Raw genomic sequence first — 17,026 nt, forward strand, 5'->3', positions numbered from 1 at the left:
GTTTAATATCACAATGGCACTGATCTTCTCTACGGTGTCATTCATTTAGGCAGAAATTATGTCCAAGAGGAATTAGAATCCTGGATTTTCTAACCCTGTCTAAAAAGTGAGCTCAATTACAGGCAGTGCCTCACACAACCAAGTTAATTTGTAATGATTCAACTAAGTGCTGACGTGAAAGAAGCCTTCGATGACTACCGGTGCTCTCTTTTTTCCCCAATGGCTCTCTACAAATCATCTCACATACCACAGCGCAAGTCTAGAAGCTAAAAAAATGAATACACCAGTAATTTCTTTTTGACAATGACTTGACACCCGGCTGATGGGAGTAGCTAACAGTATGACCTCCAGACTGTTAGCTCTGCTAAAAGAGATTCACTTGAAACACCCATGGGGTTATGGATTCCTGCTAATAGCAGCAATAGAACGGATGATAAAATTATGGCAGGGTAGAAATGCTTTCTCAATTAATTTCCCATCATGTTAAGGCCATTATCATTGGATGTCATCTAGCAAAATGGGGGGAAGCTCTAGTACCTTTGAAAGTTTCTCTTAAAAAAAAAGTTTCTCTTAGTTAGATAGTTAGATAGTTAGCAGATAATAGCAAACCAGACTCTTAGAAATGTTTACCTCCAAATAAAACTTTTATATTGATTAACAAGCCCTGACACCTGCATATAGGCTAAAAGATATGCATTTAGGAAAGGATAAAAATGTGCACTTACGGATGGAGTAGATTTTTTTTATTAATTTTTTTAAAGATTTTATTTATTTATTTGACAGAGAGGGATAGCAAGAGCAGGGACACAAGCAGGGGGAGTGAGAGAGGGAGAAGCAGGCTTCCCGCCGAGCAGGGAAGCTGATGCGGGGCTCATCCCAGGACTCTAGGATCATGACCTGAGCTGAATGCAGACGCTTAATGACTGAGCCACCCAGGCGCCCCCTGGATGGAGTAGATTTTAATATGAAAGTTTAAAAAACTCAAATGATAAATTAAATTACTGGGCAAAGCAGCAAAAGAGCCATAGAAATTATAGGACAGCAGTATAGTTTCTAATTGGTTTCTTATGACTTTAGGATGGTTCTCATTTAAGCTGATGAACAAATATAAACAGAGAAGAAATATTCTTTAATCCTAGGCCATCTTCATTTAGACAAACTGCATGTCAAGCGGTATTACTCAGTATAATACTTTAAGTACATGACCATTTATTAAATCACCCTAAGATGTAGTGTGAACAAAAGGAATTTCCTCAACATTATGTGGGCAAATGAGAGTTATGATAGACAAAATGAGGTATTATTTTCCATGCATAAATACGTAAAGAGAGGGTGATTAAGAAACTAACTTAAAACTTTAGGTATACATTACATTTTGTCGAAGTGGTCATTTTTTTTTTTTCCCCAACAAAAATGGAGCTCATGAAAATCTAAGTCACAGATTTTTTTCCTCATCATCAGCATCACTTTTTGTCAGTACTCCTTGTTTGTATAATAACAAGAGTATTATATTAATGTTGAGTAATAACCAAAATTGCATTTGTTGATCTGTCTTTTTTTTTTTTTTCTTAAAGATTTTATTTATTTATTTGAGACAGAGAGAATGAGAGACAGAGAGCATGAGAGGGAGGAGGATCAGAGGGAGAAGCAGACTCCCTGCCGAGCAGGGAGCCGGATGCGGGACTCGATCCCGGGGCTCCAGGATCATGACCTGAGCTGAAGGCAGTCGCTTAACCAACTGAGCCACCCAGGCGCCCGCATTTGTTGATCTGTCTTAAATACCTGAGTAGAATAAGGTATACCTAGTTAAGAAATTATTTAAATATCTTTATATGGGTCAAGGTTTCATTTGATATTCAAGAAATACATATGCCTAGAAGATAGATTATTTAAAGAGAAAAACAAGTCAGAGTCAGGAAAAACTCAGAAATGATGTTTAAAATCAGGAAAAATATATGGTACGAAGATTCTTTGTAAATCACTTAATTAAGCTATTGACACCATAGCATCCATCTAATGCAGGTCTGATTCTTTTCATTCTTTATATTGGGCTATTTCACCTACTTAACATTCTTTTTCATGTCCCTAAAGAGATTATTGTAAAATCTGATTGCATTTCCGGAAAAATAACATTTTGGTGCTAACCTCGTATTTTCCCTTCTTACTTATCCTGGCAATGTGCACACACTTGTCACTCAACTCAAATATGTGGTATAGATAGATATGCATGTCTCACTGCTTTGTACATATACATCTTGCTCAGTTCTACTTGGTAATGTTATTTTAATAAGTTTCCCCTCAGCTCCTATCTTTTTGCTAATGAATTCTTTGTGCAAAAATATTTGGTACTAAAAGAGAATTCATAGATAATCTAAACTCATCTCCTCAATATACTGATTAGACTCCTACAACTCAAAGAAAGCAGTTACTTGGCCTGAGCTTGTTAGTAACAGAATAGAAACTAAATTTTTGATATCTACTTCGGGTCTGTTTCAATTAAACTGTTGAACTGTCCCTGCACTATTCAAACCAACATAATCTATGTGAGTTCATGTCTGTAGTTAAAATCTGTTGTTTGTTTTATACTCATTTTTTCATTAACTAAATTGTATCATTATATAATACATTTTAACTCCTCTTTTTATACAATTAATAAATTATTTTAAGTTACAGTCTCAGTGTTTATCATGTATACACTAGGTCCTTTTGACAAATGTTAAAAGTTTGTCTATATGTGGTCTTATGATACGAAGTCCAAAAAGACAGATTCCTTGAAAAATGTGTATAACGAAGACTCTACTGGTATTTTCAGACTAACGGTATTTAGGACAATATTCTCTTGTAGAGAATTAAAAAATAGTAATACATAATAGTAAGTTTCTATTGGTTATAGTTTACATTTACTTCAAAACAAGCAGTAGTTCCAGAGATGGTGTAAGGAACACTGAGTATCACTGAGTGGAATGGTGAGAAAACATTATTTAATAAAAATCTAGAGACTATGGGTGTGTGTTTCCTGTTGTGTTAAACTCATATAATCAAAAGAGGATCAGAGTATCAAAATTACACAGTAATTAAGACTGTAAGCACTGGAATCAGATAACAGTATGTTTGAAAGCTAACTTCATCATTTTCTAATTGTGAAACATTAACCAAACTGCTTAAACTTTTCAAGTCTTGGTTAAATTCTCTGAAAAACTGGAACAGTAATTCCTAATGAGATATATTCTGTTACTGTTCAACAATTTATCATCCACTCCCTGTACACATTGGGGTTAAGCACACTTCCTTGACTCACTGACTTTGGGCGTGGCTGTGTGCTTTGCTCAGACTACGGAATGTGACAAGACAGCGCGTGGAGATTTTACACATGGTTTATGCCATCAGGATTGCCCTCTCTTGTTTTCAAGATCCACTGCAAGAAGAACATACCTTAGGAATTAGTGGGCCAAATAGGATAGAAAAGCGCTTGGAGAATACCTGAATAAAATTGGTGAGGTAGTTCAGGGAATAAAAACAAGATGGATGAGGAAATAGAGTAATGGTTTTGATTTGAGGCATACACTTGGGAGTATTATTTTTTGTCTCTGTGGTTACATTGCATTTGATATTACTAGCGATCCCATTCCTTTCTTCTTTCCTTCTTGACTTGCTTTTCTAAACTTGGGTTCTTGTACACTGAAAAAAATCTGTTTTGAATTATTTTTTTCCTCTGAGGGATTTACTTGTTTTTCTTCCAGGAGGAGTCAAATTCTCTCTTGACCATATTGCCAATCATCCTATAGTAATCTCTCCCCCTTATTTTCCAATATTTTCTGTCTGAAACCCTTCAATTTTATTTAATTTTTCTCTTATTCTAATTTATGGCTGAGCATGTTCAGTGAAGCACAACTATCAAATGCAGCAAACACTTGTCATTTTCTTCCTGCTGCTTACTTTCAAGGAGTAATTAATTTACTGTGGCCCTGACACATAGGGATTATTTTGGTTTAGAAAATCTATTAAAATCCTTTTATGTAAAAAGTAATCTTTAGATATTGTTATGTGGCCATTATGGTCAAATATTAACAGGAAGATGGTAACAAATTTATGCTTGCATAATTGCACAAAAACTAGAATGGAAAATTTACTTTCTAACTAGTGACCTATCACTCTGTTTATTTTACTTAATTTTAGGTTAAGACCTCAATGTTATATAAATGAACATTTTTCTTTCTATCAGATTTATAACTGAATTTTTTATCATAAAGTTGGAAATACTAGAAAAAAAGAAAAAATACTTATTATTTACTGGAAAACTGTTTAGTATCACATAAAAGTTAGCCTGTTGAAAATTTGATTCCATTATTATTTTTAAAGTGTAAAATCACGATGGTAGATACTGAAACATTTGTATTAAATATATATAATATGCTTTCATTATATTTTGTATATTTAATACATTAACAGTTATAAATATCCTAGTATATTTATAATATAATACATAATACATTTAATTTATCTCACCCATATTTTCTGCTTGGACCTCTCTACCTTCCCTACTGGAAAAGAAGGCAAAACATGTGTTTTAGATGCTCTAAAATATCATGATACCCTGCCTAACCACTCAATAACTATGAATTGATACAATTGATCATTCATGTTTAGGGAAAAAAAACCTACGTCAGCTTACATATCAATCATCTAAGATGGAACCCACAAAGGAAGTTAATATAATTAGAGTGGACCATATTGGGTAGGCATCTAGAACAATATAATAACAAACAAGTCACACTTGTCTGTGAAACCACTCTATTTTTGTGGTTAATGAGTGAATAATGAAGGTTCTTCATGAGAAAATAAAAAAGGGTTCATTGATGACTCAGTTTTATTTATTTTTTTTTTAAAAGATTTTATTTATTTATTCATGAGAGAGAGAGAGAGGCAGAGGGAGGAGCAGGCTCCCAACGAGCAGGGAGCCCAATGTGGGACTCGATCCCAGGACCCTGAGATCATGACCTGAGCCGAAGGCAGACGCTTAACCATCTGAGCCACCCAGACGCCCGATGACTCAGTTTTAAAGTACAGAATATGTATCAGTTTTAATCCATTACAACTGAATTCAATCTTAAATCAGTTTTATTTGAAGATCAATCATATTGATACCAAATGGCATTTTCAAAACTTTCAAATTTCTCAAAAAATTAAGACTGTAAGTGTATATGAACCCATGGAGGGTGTCTGTCTTCTGTAACATGTTATTGAAAAGGAAGAACCTCAAAGATCAATATTCCTTACTGTAGGAATCCACAGAGATTTTGTGAAAATTTAAAATTTCAAATAAAGTATGTGACATTCTGTTTTGAGGTGTTGTTGTTGTTGTTGTTTTTAATGTGCCACTCTCTCACATTAGTTTCTGAAATCTTGCAGAGCAAGAATCATCCCCATAACTTGTCACTGTATTTGCATAAAGAAGGTATTGAAGGAAGTTTTGCTGAATAGAAACAAAACAGAATTGTGCTAGGGTTCAGTTCATGTTGATTCTCTCATATACACTCACAAACTCTACTAGCTCCATGATGATGAGTAGAAACAGGTTGGAAAAGATATAGAGCTAAATATGTTCTAGATAGTGCTATTTTGTTTTCCTTTCAGGCAGTTTATAACTGGGGAGATTTTGAGATTAGGCTTTTTTGTTGTTGTCATTTTAGAAAAATATGTTTAAATCAGGTGATCTAAAGAGAAAGAAAAGAAAGAAAAGAAAAATGGAAGGGAGAAGTATATTGGAAATTATATGAAATGAGATTGATTTTCCTTTTACTTGCAGGGAGAATTAAGTTAAAGAAATTCTTGAGTCAGCACTGGAAGACTACAGGGTTCTTCAAGTCATCTTGGACTTGTGCATGTAGAGATATCTGGGTGAGGCAGGGTGAAGAATGAGGTAAATATCCAAAAGGAAATGACATCCACTTTCACAGCTAAAGCTGATCTTATGCTTGATAGATAATCAGTTGGAGGGCTGGACACAGGATTAGTGATTCATGGAGTACAGGACTTTTGATTTCTCTGACTTGCAGTTCTTCATACATTATTGAGAAAGGTCAGAGGTGTCCATGCTTACAACTACTGCATCAGTTGTTCAGTTCTCAGGGGACAAGGGTGATGCTTGCTATCTAGATACTATCATTCTCTACTTAGGCGTTTGTTGAGGGAGAAAATAGGCATATGTAGCAAACAGATGGCATTGACATGCTCCTGTAGAAGGTCATTGGCTACAGCAGAATACCGGAACCACTAGAATCACCATATTTGCAGTAAGCCCCGGAAGAAACAAATATATTTGCAAAAGCCATTGCTCCACCACACCAAACTACTGTGTACTCTTTTTTTTTTTTTTTTTTTTTTTGAGAAAGGAGATTGTTCAATGATGATGAAGACAGTAAATAGTGCCCATGAATTTTTCACCATACTTGTGATTCAGGCTAGTCAACTTATGCATTGCCAACATCTTTTAAATCCATACTCTCTCTTTTTTTTCCTCTTTCACTCTCCAAAATTGTTTCATTTGGCCAAGTATTTGACATGGTCTGCTTCAAGTTTGCAAATGATTGTGTGTGTGTGTACATGTATTTTAGATCCAGATGTTGAAAATGAACTCTGCAATCCTCTCTTGGATTTGTACTGATATTACTCTAGTGAATAATTTATCAAACAGAATCTTAGTAAAAATCTGTTCTTGGTTACCTCAGAGTTTTTAAAGTTATCCTTTCAGGATATGTATAAATTATTTCTATATTATTAAGTATTTTCAAGATAGAATATAAATTACTTCCACATTAGTAACTTGTGAGTTACTAGAGGATCAAAACCCAATGAATCTCCTCTTGTCCATGCATTCAAATGAATCAATTAGATTTACTTTTGTGTTAATTGAAACAGTTGCTATAACTGAATCACCACCAGGTAGAGGCCAAATAGTTTTGTGTTCTAAAAAATTAAATATATTTTGCTATCTGAATTTGCGTCTGCTTTAATTTTTAGTGGCTATATATGTTGGTGTACATAGGATTCTGCACATTATCATATAGGTATCAAATATAATCCCTTTGTTTCCAAGAACATGAAGTCATTTGTCTTAAAAACATTTAATTTTTTTCAGTAAGAATTAGGGTTTTAGAACAATGAATAAAGATTGGTATTTATGGGAAACTAAATGCTATCAAATTAATACAATCTTAACATACTGTTTTAACCTTCACTTTTTTATGATTTGGGGATCAAAATATTTTCTACTTACTTGAAGTTTATAGATGAAGAATAGCACACATTTTGCTGAGACACATTTGTGTCATAGCCCTCAGTGGCTCTTTCCTTGTCTAAACAAATTACTTAGCTTGAGGAAAATTTCTATGAAAATAAATAAAAAGTAATAAAACAAATAATATTGAACTTCAGTTTTATCATCTGTATAACAGGAATAATATTTGTCACTTTGAAAATTTAAATGAGAATTCCTTCTGTACTAGGGAATAGTGCCTTCTTTTCACTTTCTCTTTCTTTTGAATGCACACATATACATATAATATGTGCATAAAATATATATGCATGAAATAATATATTATGTTGCATGTTATTAAATTATAATATAGAATCACAAAAACTTAATCTCAGTTTCACTATATACCCAATAAATGCTAGACATGCAGCAGTACAATTTCCTACTGTTAGATATATTAATCTAACAATATATATTGAACAATAATACATTGATGTAAGGTCTCAGAATGGAATTAGAAATGGATCCTTGTCCTAACTTTATAGTATCTATGTCACAATGCCAGGGAGTTTTTTCTCATCCTGAACAGCGCCCTGAAGGTCCTGCATCTTATTTAACACTGTAGAAGAGAATTCAGAGTGCCCTTGGGGGAGCCATCTGCAACCAGAAATATGCCAGTGAGCCTGAAAGTTCCCTTTGGACCACCTGTGGGAAATGGCAGCATAACACTTTCACTTTTCCATTTTCCTGGGAGATAGAAAGTGTGAAAATTGGTTTTCTTCTGTCAGTCATCACAGAGACCATTCACCACCACCTTCAGGAAGCTTACTTAGAATGGTTTCTGTCTCTTACTTCCCCATTCTTTCTCTCTTTCTCCCCCCACCCATCCCCATCGTAATCTACTTAGAAGATATAAGTAGATGCTTAGGTTTTCAACTATAATTTTATTAAATGAAAAATTTTATGGTAACTTGTACTGTTAAATAAAATCTAAACTATCATATTTTTTCATAAGTGTAAACATTAAGGCCTTTATTTGTTTTACATGTTTGTTTTTTTTGTTAGGTTGGTTTTTGCCTGAAAAAAAAAAGTATTTAGGTTTGGTTTGGATTGCTGTGTTTTTGAAATATAATTTTCTTGTTCCAGGGGATTGGCAGATCCAAAGAATATGATCTCTATGGAGTCAAAATCTGTTAGCTAAACATATTGATTTAATTCTGATTAATTTTTATGTAGAACAAATCTGCTTACAACAAAACTTACCAGAAAGCCATGGATCGGATCATTATCAAACACCTTAAAATGAATGCAGCCTAACAATCTATAAACTGCAGTTCAACAAATCTTTTTTTAAATGTTTTACAACAATTTGCCATTTTTATAATTTCAAAATGATGGCTCTAGGGGCTTTATTATAATGAGTATATCTTCTGAAATACTTTCACCAGCAATAGACATATAACTATTTGTGTATGACTTTTAAAATTAATATAAAAATATGGTCAATATAATCTTTTATCGGCTTTTTAATTCTTATAAATAAATTTTCTCTTTAAATATACTCACAAAAATAGCATAATGATTAAACATCTGATTTGCAAATAACACTGCCATTTAGAAGCCAATGGTAGAATAGTAGATTCTATCTGGTTTATATGAATAATAATTTGAATATTTACTTCTAGAAAGCATGGTAAGCTTTGCAAACCCACTGAAATTTGTTTTTGTGTTTTGATGTCTTTTCCCACAGAGAGTTGAAGTATATTAATTCATTTTTCCCCATCATTCAGTTATTTTATTGCAAGGAGGCAGAACCATGATCTACTATTAATCATAATACAAAACTCAGAATTAATGTTCCTGGAAAATCTACTTGTCGAGGCTAAAACTGCTTCTACCATATTCAAAATAACACAACACCACACTAATGCAGATCACTGGAGCTAGACAAATTGGGCCTCTATCCATAAAATGCTGAATAATTTAATTAACTAAGCTTAAAAAAACTGATTAACAGAAGAGGATGAAAAAAGACAATAAAATGTGAAACAAACATCTGTATTAAAACTTCAAAAGTCCCAGTGAACAATATGCCTCCTAGGTTTCCAAGATCACTTTGTGCCAAAGGCCTTGCAGAGCCTTTGTTTACAACCAATTCAATTTCTCCAAGGGGAGGAAAACTACCATTAATCTTTAATTTACCTTCTTGTGCATTTTTCAATAGAACACTTCAAACTTTCCTTTATGGAGAAAATTTCCATGTTAATCCAGATTCTCAATGCCTTAGGATTGGAAGAAGTTCAAATTAAGGATCAGAATGTGAGTTTTGAAAGTGGTGTATGTAATCCAGATTTAGTTTACTGAATCATGAATTAAAGTTACTGGTTTGTAGTATATACAGTATTAAATGCATTTCCACCTCTTTAATTTTAAGCTAATGTTATATAATTCTAAAATGATTATCACTTATTTATAAGTATTGTATTAGCAAAACACATAAGAAATATTAGGATGAACCAAGTGAAAGCACTATGCTCAATGAAGAAAAATGATCAAATATTGGTAATCCATATATACATGGTTAAAATCAATACAAAAATAAAATATTGTAAGTATATATGGCTTTTTAGTTCACATAATATTTTCACCAAGGCATTTACTCATTTATTAAAGATAATTTATATAGGTAAGTCTTTTGAACTCTTAGCCAGTGCAAAATCCTCTCCATGCATTTAGTATTTAATCCATACAAAACACTTATTTGCTGGAAACAATTATTAGCTCCATTTTACAAGCGAGGAGATCTTTCTTATTATGTCCAAGATCATATAGCAAAGAGGTGGGAACAGGAATCTGGACCCAGTCAATTGGGCTGTAAAACCTTGTGTTCTCAACCATCAAAATAAAGACAGGGCAGAGCGTAGTGTAATCAGTTTTGCAATGTGCTTAGATTCAAAATGTGAATTTGTTTCAATGCAAAAAAGGGAACAATTTGGGCATAATGCAAATTTCAGTTTATTTATTTGGGATTTCAACTGAGAAACAGTAAATACAGAACATTACAAGCACCGAACCAAGCCACTTAGGGACACATACACTGCAGTATGTACAAACCTCAAACATCGATCATTCACCTCTGATGTTTTAAACTTTTTTTCCAATCTTAGATAACCCTCCTTCCTCCACCATTACACTGTAACTAACAAGCTGCAACCCTTTCAATGATAACTACGGCAAGGAAACTTCAGATCTTTTTCAAGGTAAAGTGCCATATTCATTATGGCATATGTGTATTTTTAAACTATTTAGTGAGTGTAAAATTAGACTTTTTAATGATTTTATGCCTATTTTTAAATTTCTTACTAATGACATTGTTTAGTATGTGTTTCTAAATCCATTTTTGCCATAAACCCGGTGGTTTTAGTTGCAAATTTTGTATAGAGCTATAATTTTTAGGAACACATATGTCCTGTTACAGCTGAATTGACAGTAACCTATTTCATAATCAGGGGAATAAAAAGGCACTTCCTCAGTTTCACTTGCTTGTTAAGCATGGAGCAAAGTTTTAAACTCTATTCCAAACGCAGAATTATTTCTACTACATTTGGATGATATTTCTGAGGAGCAATACATGTAATTGGCATATTCGTATCAGTCTTTTTTTTTTTTTAAGTTGCATTTATTTTAAAGTTGCATCCTTCTAACATAAGTTAGAATTCATATGATGTTTAATTTTATAACATCTTTTATTTATTTATCTTAAGCAAGCTCTACACCCAACGTGGGCTTAAACTCATGAACCCAAGATCAAGAGTCACATGCTTTACTGACTGAGCCAGCCAGGCACCTCTTCATATAATGTTTAATTCTGGAGGCATGACATATTTTTACCTTAAGAGCAAGGGCTGGTATATATAAAACATTTTTTAAATAATTTTACTAGGTTTTTGAGAATAATTCAAAGTTCCCATTAGAATTGAATTGTCAATATATTTTATTTGCTTGTTTTAATGTAAATGACCCTTGTTTTAGAAATCAGTTATCATATATTTAACCAGTATCTTGGGAAGTTGGCATACATAATAAAAAGTCTAATTTGGGGCACCTGGACAAATCAGTCGGTTGAGCAAACAACTCTTGATTTGCACTGAGGTCCTGATCTCAGGGTCTTAACATAGAGCCCCCCATCGGTTCTGAGCTCAGCACAGAGTCTGCTTGGGATTCTTTCCCTCTCCCTTTGCCCCTCTTCCCACTCACTTGCTCTTTCTCTCTCTAAAATAAATAAATAAATACAATCTCTCTCTTTTTTTTTTTTTTTTTTTTAAGTCTAACTTTATTTTTGGATCTTTGAATTGATGGCTTTGAGTCCCCACCTCTCCCATCTTGTTGCCCCACTTGGGGGCAAGCCAGTCAGAAAGCCCAGGAGCTCCATCCTTTGGCATTAACAGGAAGTTCAAACTACATAAGCCCCAGTCCGCCCATGGCAACCCTCACCCCAGTACCAATGCCTAACCACACACAGACACACACACAGACACCACACACTAAAGTTTACTTCCCCATGTCTCTTGTAAGACATTTTCTGACCTGTTTGGGAGCCTGTCCTTGTCTCCCAGAAAGCTTCATCACATGTGTGATAAATCTCTTTCCATCTCCATGCATTTGTGGCATGATCTGCCTCAATAGCCAAAACAATTTGGGGTGGCAGAGTCTTCATTTACCTTTTCAGGGTGACCACACAGCATAAAACCATTCTAGGACTCTTCTAATATCAGACTCTCTCATAGTCAAAGAAAATATATCCTGTCTCTTGAAATGCTTCTCAGAACTACTACTTTGCTCAGTACATTGCTGGGCCAAAATGTCATATACAATATTTTGGTGTAATGGAGAGAAAGGATATGGAAAAAAATATATATTTTATACACATATACAGAAGAAAGTGGAAAACGGTCAATGGATGACAAAACCACACTCTAAACTAATTTATGTATCAATGTTTTAATCTTAGAATATAAATAAATAAGCCTCTGTTATATTTTACACCTCCCATATAACAAAAGCTTTGTTTAGGACGTTAAGATAGTATATCTTTAATTAGTTTTATGTCTGCAAGATAGATATCACATAAGGAAAAATAACTATCTCTCAAAACCACTGGGCATTTATAGGTATGCTCAACTGACTAGAACTAGGGGAGATACCCATGTATGAATGTGCAGGTGTGACTAGCCAGAGAGGAACTTCCCTCAAATGAGTAGGAGAATACATTGTGCATATATGTGCCATTTATATCTACATTTATGCAAAAACACTAATTTACAGCATCTGCATTCCAAAAAGAGTGAAAGGAGAGAAGTAAAATAAGTCTTAGGGGAATTTTGGATGGGCTAATTGAAAACAGAGAATCCATTTAGAAACAAGAGAAGTGTACATCAGAATAGCTTGCAACTGGGGCAGGAGAATGTTGTACTCACCATCATGAGGCACATGTCAGATTGTGACCAAGAACTTAGTATCCACTTACTTTAAGAAATGAAAATTTTACCTACAGAAAAATAAAAGAAAACCATATCATATCTCCAGAGATATCTCCAAATATCTCTGAAATATCTCCAAAGTTCATCCATTGACTTAAAGGTAAATGGAAGTCTGGTATCTGTATCAATTATCTATAGATCTGTATCAATATCTATACCCATAACTGTCTATATCAGAATGTGAAACAAGAAAGTAAAAAAAACAAGAACCAGGTGGAGCAAGATGGCGGAGAGGAGTAGGAGACCTGGATTGCGTCTGGTCCCAGGAATTCAGCTGGATAGGGATCAAACCATTCTGAACACCTACAAACTCAACAGGAGATCAAAGAAAAGAATAGCAACAACTCTCTGAACAGAAAAGTGACTGCTTTCTGGAAGGTAGGACGTGAGGAGAAGTGAATCCGAGGTGATATTCGGGAGGATAGATGGCGGGGGAGGGGGCCTCCTTCGGCCGCTTCTGGCAAGTGATAGAGCCGCGGAGGACAAAATTGGAACTTTTAAAAGTCTGCTCCGCTGAGGGACGTCACTCCGGTGGCTAAGCGGGGGGTGGAACCCTCGCGGGACAGTGTGGTCTCGGGACCCTTGGGGTCACAGAAACACCAGGGGTGCCTGAGTGCGGCAGAGCTCCCAGGTAACGGAGCAGGGAAGCCGGCTGCAGACGTGGAGCCCAGGCGCGGGCTCTCAGCTCGGGGTGGCCATAAACCGGGATCTGCGGCACAGTCGGGCCCCTGCTCCTCCAGCAGGGACCCAACAAGCGGCAGATCCGGGGAGACTCACCTTCCTCCCCCGGGAGGAGCCGCGGGAATGCACCACAGGGATCTGCTGGGTTTGGAGACTCCACCCGGGGTCGGGTGCCAGAGATAGAAACGCACGGTCACAGGCCGGACGAGCACGGAGTGCGGCCAGAGACCAGGGAGACGGGAGTGACTGACGGCCTTTATCTGGGGGCTCACTGAGGAGCGGGGCCCCGAGTTCTCGGCTCCTCCGGGGCAGAGATTGGGAGGCCGCCATTTTCACTCTCTGCCTCCAAAGCTGTACGGAAAGCTCGCAGGGAACAAAAGCCCCGGAGAGCAAACCCGAGCAGATTACTTAGCCGGGAGGGGGCAAGGGCGGGGCAATTCCGCCTCCGGCAGAGACATTTGGAAACCACGGCAACAGGCCCCTCCCCAGAAGATCAGGGAAAACAGCCAGCCAACACCAGTTTACCGATCAATGAGAACGGCAGAACTCCAGCGTTAGGGGAATAATACATATAGAATCCATGGCTTTTTTTACATGATTCTTTAGTCTTTCAAAGTTAATTTTTTTAACCTTTTTTTTTTGAATTTTTCTTTTTCCCTTTTTCAACCAACATCTTATCAATCCCTTTTTTAAAAACATTTTTATTTTTCATTTTTAGAGTCATATTCTATCCCTTCATAGTAGTTACCCTTATTTTTGGAATATATATATATATATATATATATATATATATATATATATATATATATATAAAGTTGTTCTCTCTGAAATTTTGAGATACAGTTTCTTCTAACAGATCAAAATATACCCTAAATCTCTAGTGTATGGCTTTGTTCTAGTCTCCTGCCTGATCACATTCACTCCCTTTTTTTTTTAAATCCTCTTCTTTATTTTTTCAAACAACTTCTTATCAATTCCTTTTATAAAATTTTTTATAATTTTCATCTTTACAGTCATATTCCATCCCTTCATCGTATCAACACTTATTTTTGATCATATATAAGTTTTTCTTTCTTTAAAATCTTGGGAGGCACGTTCTTCTAACAGACCAAAATACACCCAAAATCTAGAGTGTGGCACTGATCTATGCACCAGCTTGATCATATTTGATCATATTCTGTTTTTTGTTTTGTTTTGTTTTGTTCTTTTTTGTGTCTTTTTATATTTTTCTTTTTTTTCCTTTTTCTTTTTTCTTTCTTTCCCTTTCTTATCCCCTGGCTTCAGGTCTTTTCTGATTTGTTTAGAGTATATTTTCTGGGGATGTTGTTACCCTGTTAGCATTTTGTTCTCTCATTCATCTATTCTCCTCTGGACAAAATGACAAGACAGAAAAAAATCACCTCAACAAAGAGAACAAGAGGTAGTACTGACTGCCAGGGACGTACTCAATATGGACATTGGTACGATGTCGGACCTAGAGTTCAGAATCATGATTTTAAAGATACAAGCTGGGCTTGAAAAAAGCATGGAAGTAATTAGAGAAACCCATTCTGGAGGAATAAAGAACTAAAATCTAACCAAGTCAAAATCGAAAAGGATATTAATGAGGTGCAATAAAAAATGGGGGTGCTATCTGCTAGGTAAATGAGGCAGAAGAGAAAATCAGTGACATAGAAGACCAAATGATGGGAAAAAAAGAAGCTGAGAAAAAGAGAGATAAACAACTACTGGATCATGAGGGCAGAATTTGAGAGATAAGCAATACCATAAGATGAAACAACATTAGAATAATTGGGATCCCAGAAGAAGAAGAAGAGAGAGAGAGAGAGGGGCAGAAGGTATATTGGAGCAAATTATAGCAGAGAACTTCCCTAATTGGGGGAAGGAAACAGGCATCAAAATCCAGGAGGCACAGAGAACCCCTCTCAAAATCAATAAAAAGAGGTCAACACCCTGACATCTAATAGTAAAGCTTATGAGTCTCAGAGACAAAGAGAAAATCCTGAAAGCAGCTCGGGAGAAGAGATATGTAACCTACAAGGGTAGAAACATTAGATTGGCAACAGACCTATCCGCAGAGGCCTGGCAGGCCTGAAAGGACTGGCATGATATATTCAGAGCACTAAACAAGAAAAATATGCAGCCAAGCATACTATATCCAGCTAGGCTGTCAATGAAAATAGGAGAGATAAAAAGCTTCCAGGACAAACAAAAACTAAAGGAATTTGCAAACAGGAAACCAGCCCTACAAGAAATATTGAAAGGGGTCCTCTAAGCAAAGAGAGAGCCTAAAAGCAACATAGACAAGAAAGGAACACAGACAATACACAGTAACAGTCACCTTACAGGCAATACAATGGCACTAAATTCCTATCTTTCAATAGTTACCCTGAATGTAAATGGGCTAAAGGCCCCAATCAAAAGACACAGGCTATCAGATTGGATTAAAAAACAAGACCCATCGATATGCTGTCTGCAAGAGACTCATTTTAGACCCAAAGACACCTCCAGATTGAAAGTGAGGGGTGGAAAAACCATTTACCATGCTAATGGACACCAAAAGAAAGCTGGGGTGGCAATCCTTATATCAGACAAATTAGATTTTAAACCGAAGACTATAATAAGAGATGAGGAAGGACACTATATCCTACTTAAAGGGTCTATCCAACAAGAAGATCTAACAATTGTAAATATCTATGCCCCTAACATGGGAGCAGCCAATTACATAAGGCAATTAATAACAAAATCAAGGAAACACATTGAGAACAATACAGTAATAGTGGAGGACTTTAACACCCCCCTCACTGAAAGGGACAGATCATCTAAGCAAAAGATAAACAAGGAAATAAAGACTTTAAATGATACACTGGACCAAATGGACTTCACAGACATATTCAGAACATTCCATCCCAAAGCAACGGAGTACACATTCTTCTCTAGTGCCCATGGAACATTCTCCAGAGTAGATCACATCCTAAGTCACAAATCAGGTCTCAACTGGTACCAAAAGATTGGGATTATTCCCTGCCTATTTTCAGACCACAGTGCTTTGAAACTAGAAGTCAATCACAAGAGGAAAGTTGGAAAGAACTCAAATACATGGAGGCTAAAGAGCATCCTACTAAAGAATGAAAGGGTCAACCAGGAAATTAAAGAAGAATTAAAAAAAATCATGGAAACCAATGAAAATGAAAACACAACTGTTCAAAATCTTTGGGATGCAGCAAAGGTAGTCCTAAGAGGAAAGTATATAGCAATACAAGCCTTTCTCAAGAAACAAGAAAGGTCTCAAATACACAACCTAACCCTACACCTAAAGGAGCTAGAGAAAAAACAGCAAATAAAGCCTAAACCCAGCAGGAGAAGAGAAATCATAAAGATCAGAGAAGAAATCAATGAAATAGAAACCAAAAGAACAGTAGAACAGATCAACGAAACTAGGAGCTGGTTCTTTGAAAGAATTAACAAGATTGATAAACCCCTGGCCAGACTTATCAAAAAGAAAAGAGAAATGACCCAAATCAACAAAATCATGAATGAAAGAGGAGAG

This window comes from Mirounga angustirostris, unplaced genomic scaffold (genome assembly GCF_029215605.1).
Source record: "Mirounga angustirostris isolate CCGP_5_RB_7025 unplaced genomic scaffold, mMirAng1.0.hap1 SCAF_3, whole genome shotgun sequence".
NCBI lineage: Eukaryota > Metazoa > Chordata > Mammalia > Carnivora > Phocidae > Mirounga > Mirounga angustirostris.